This window comes from Triticum aestivum, chromosome 2B (genome assembly GCF_018294505.1).
Source record: "Triticum aestivum cultivar Chinese Spring chromosome 2B, IWGSC CS RefSeq v2.1, whole genome shotgun sequence".
Taxonomy (NCBI): Eukaryota; Viridiplantae; Streptophyta; class Magnoliopsida; order Poales; family Poaceae; genus Triticum; species Triticum aestivum.
In genome coordinates this window covers 396,421,092-396,425,810 of record NC_057798.1, presented here as the reverse complement: position 1 = coordinate 396,425,810, position 4,719 = coordinate 396,421,092, and positions in this window count along the sequence as shown.

Below are 4,719 nucleotides of genomic sequence, written 5' to 3'. Positions count from 1 at the left end.
TGGAGGAACAACCTCACTTGTATGAGGACGCCGCCTTCCCCACCGATCCTGAGACCACTGATGGTACCGCCGAGGATGACCCCACTGATGCCACCACTGATGGTGCCGCCGAGGATGCCACCACTGATGATGGCGGCGCACGCACAGATGGCAGCCAACAGAAGAGGCAACGGAAGGACCGGCGCCCGACCGTGCTCCGCACCCTCAAGGAGGAAGTTACTGAAGTGGACTCCGACGGGAATCCAACGGCGCCCGAACGAATAGTCAAGGGGTACTCGCTTCAGCTCGGGTGCATTCTCCGGAGCACCGTCTCGATCAACACCGAGAACCTGAGGCATCCTGACCGAGGGAATTTGCGCAACCTCCTCTTCACGAAGCTGCACGAACGATACAAGTTCCCCGCTGCTTTTGAAAACACAAGCCTCAAAGGGAATAAAGTGAACAATGCTGCCCTCACGAAGATGAGCAAGGCCCTGTCTACTTGGAAAAGCAATGTGAAGAGAATGATCGAGAAAGGTGAGAGTTATGAGAAGATCAAGGAGAAAAATCCTTCGATCACCGAAGATGACTACAACGACTTCAAGATCAATTGCTCGAGCACCGCAAACTCCCAATCAAGTCAGTGGGGGAAAGAAATGCGGGAGCTGAACTTAGGGGAACACAAACTCGGTCCCGGCGGTTACAGAGTGGCGGAGCCTATATGGGACAAGGAGGACGCGGAGCGTGCCGAGCAAGGCCTACCGCCCCGCTTCGAGAAATACAGCGGTAACAAGCAGACCAGGAACTATGTCAGGGCCCGGTACAAGGAGGACCCGATAACAAAGGAGCTTACCACGGATCCGAAGACCAGGGCGCTTGAGCTTGTTCTGGTAAGGAATACACCCCCGCGTAATTAGCTCCATATGGTTGCATTCTAATTAATGAAGCCAAATTTCTAAATGGTTCACATTCCTTCCGCAGGCGACTGAAAGCAGTAGCGCGGGGTCGACTAAGAGCAACCCTTGGGACACCACTCTAAATAGGGCGTTGAATGTAATGAAGAACAAGGATAAGCTCAGTAAGCCGACGTCAGCTGGTCGTGTGGCCGGCAAAGGCTTGTCCACAAATGGGGGTCATACTATACCGCTGGTGTGCGGAAGGAGAAAAAGACCAGCTCGGAAAGCCAGGCGCGCGAGGTTCAAGAACTCAAGGCACAGGTGGCGCGGATTCCGGAGATTGTCCAAGAGCAAGTGCAACAACAACTCGGAGCGACGATCACCGCCATTGTGCCTACCTTGATCCAGGGGTTGAGTGCGTGGATTGCGGGCGGCCAACAGGGGCCGCCCCCGATTCCTAGCTTCACGGCCAGCAACTCGCAGAATGCGATGGCGGGGCCATTGGTGTCTCCGGCGGAGGCGGCATTGGTGTCTCTGACGCCGGCACGGGAGCTTAATGCACCCGGGTGTACGCCGGCCGGCACCTCTGCAGCAAGCGGCCCCTCCGTCAACTGCACGCCCGCCGTTGGCGGTGCCTCGACATTAGCCGAGCTCGACGCCATCATCACGGTAACTAATTAAGCCTCTCTCGGTCGAGGACTTCATCTCCTTGCCTTTGACTGGGCATCCCTGACGCCCTACATGTTTTCGCCGGGCGCCGCCGATGTTCCGTGCACTCTCCTGCACTTCGTGAACAACGAGTTGGTCGATGTCGCCAAGGGCAAAATCGTTCAACCGGGCAACCCCTTGTTCCACGGTACCCAGATGCCACCCAACTTGTTTAGGGTTGAACTGGTTCGGGTGCTGCCAGGCTGCGATGAGTTGTTACCTCCGATTCGACCCATCGGGGCCGACGATGATGACGTGATGACCCTCAGCGCCTGCCTGAGCTGGCCCCTGCTTTGGCCGAAGAGCCAGATTCGTTTGGGGGCGGGGGACACCACCCCAAAGACAACACCGCCAGTCGTGCCGGCGCCAAGTCGGCCCCATGGCAAGACCGCCGCAACGGTGCCGGACATCCCTATGCCACTGGATCCAAACATGCATATGGCACAGGATCAGAACGACGACGACGACGATACATTTGCCAACGTCGATCAGTACTTTGCCGATCATGGGTACGATGGCGACTTCATGGGGCCTCCTTCTCAAGAACCCAACCCAACAAAAGACGTGCGCGATCTAGCTGGTACCGCGGAGAAGCCAAGTTGCAACAGGCGTCGTCTGCCGTTCAGCTCTCAGGAGACGCCTCCAGCTGCCGACTTCACCGAGCCTCAGATAGGCGAGGTGCAAAATATTATCAGCCCCAACACACTCAAGAAGGCGGTCTGTGAGCAGAACTCGGTCCCATTACAGGAGAAGAAGAAGGCACGCAAAAGAAAGACTAACAAGGGTGCGAGCCAGCCGCACCGAGTACGATCCGTGCTCAGGACGGGCCACCTTCACCTGAGGATATCTCGAGGAGGGTGCATGTGGCGGGTAGGGCGATGCTACCGACAAATATGCTCAATGCTGCAACCGGTGCTATGTGGAGTCTGCATGACAGTGTTCTTTCTTTGGAGAAGCGGCGTCTCAGAGAGAAGGATGTGGCATACCCGGTTTTCGCGGCCAAGGTGCCAGAGGGCAAGGGCTTTGTGGATAACTCCATCGGGCGTACGATCGTCCTGCGGTTTGATGACATCCACGCTATGTTGAACCTTCATCCGCTGCACTACACCTTCGTTCGGCTATTTTCGCTGAGTATGGAGATGCGGATCATTCGCGACAAGACCCCGGACATCGTGATAGTCGACCCCTTCTACATGCGTGCCAAGATCTTGGGCAGCGCTGGGGACCGGCAAGTCGCGAGTTCTTACCTCGAAGGCGTCATTCTGGCAAACCAAGATAAGGATAACTTCCTCGTGCCTTACTTTCCCGAGTAAGTCCTCCCCTCAACCGGCCCGTAACATATGAATTCTTAGATTTCGATCGTTTTTCTTTTAACATTCCGTGTTTTCTGCAGTGACACACATTGCACGCTCATCCTCCTAAGCCCCAAATATTCCATGGCCACGTATTTCGACCCGGACCGTCAGTCGAACGTAGACTACACAAATGTCAAGAAGGTTCTTGATGATGTTCTCCCCGGCTACGCCCAATCTGGAGGCACCTTCACCAGGCCTATTCGTAAGTACGGCAAGCACGTTTTCTCCCACAATACGACGTTCTGCTGCGTCAAGCAGCCGCCTGACGGTCAGAAGGGTGCCTACTACGCCATCCATCACATGTGGGCGACCGTACGGGACCATCATCAACTTCTGCTACCGAGTAAACTCAAAGATTGGGCCGCGAGCATGTCGGCAATCCAGGACGCGGACATCAGACAAGAATTCTTTCGCATCCAGTCGGAGTTTGCGGAAATCATCCATCAAGATGTCCTTCGTACCTCGGGGCAGTTCTACCTCAGAAATCAACCGTCCAACAGTGACATGGACACAATGCTACAAATGCAGGCTGACAACGCCCGTTCTTTCATGACCCCCACGATAGACGGCGGCTTCATCCACGCTCCGGTCCCTTGAGTCGAGTCGAAAGCAGTGATGCTGTGTCTAGTTCTGAAACATCGATTGGCTCATGTTGTAATTAAACTTTAATGAACTTGTAGTATGTCTCTTTGGTTTCGAGAGTCATTCAACTTAGATGTAATCAATGCTATTAATGTCTTGCTTTTCTCTTCCGATCGTTCTGTTGCATACTTATATATTGCTTATGTATTGTCTGTCAATTGGTACTAACGTTTCGTTTGGCTAGTGCATAGCGATGCCGTCGTATGTCGTGTACAAGGGTAAGTTTCCCGGAGTCTACGACGACTGGGAGGAGTGTCGGAGACAGGTTCACCGATTCAGCGGTAACAGTTACAAAGGGTACACCACTAGGGCCGAGGCCGAATCTAGATACGCCCGCTATCTAGCGGGAGAGGGGAGGGAGCGTTGGAGGAACCGGATGAAGACGAGTTTCATCGTGATGATGCTCATCGTGATGACCGCAGCTCTCTTCTATGTGATGGTAGTTTAGATGATCGATATCGACTTGTAATGTGAAGACAAACTCGCTACTCGCGGTCTCGAGACTTGTAATATAATGTTCTATCTTTGTTCGGTCTTTTCAATTCGGAGACTAATATGATGAATTGTATTCAGAGACTAATATGATGAATTGTATTCAGAGACTAATCTTCTATTATATTCGATGAATCTGTTGTTGATGTGTGCTATCTATATTTTGTCCAATTATACATTTTGTAACCTGTGCAAAAAATAGAAAATAAAAAATAAAAAAAACCTAATATTCATACTAATGGTGCATCGCATCACAGTGTGCCATTAGTATGCCAAAGGATACTAATGGCGCATCATTAAACAGTGTGCCATTAGTATGCCGAAGTTACTAATGGCGCATCTTGCTGTTATGCGCCATTAGTATGCCAAAGCACCTGGGTATACATGGCCCCCTGGGAGGCATACTAATGGCGCACTGTTGTATATACTAATGGCGCATCCAGTGGTGCGCCATTAGTATACCAGATACTAATGGCGCACCAATGGTGCGCCATTAGTAAAATATACTAATGGCATGGCACTAATGGTGCACCACTAATGCGCCATTAATGGAAAAATTAGGTGCGCCATTAGTAGGCCTTTTCCTAGTAGTGGCGAGAGCGCGCATACTTCTCTGAATACTCGATATACTTGTACTACGCATCCTT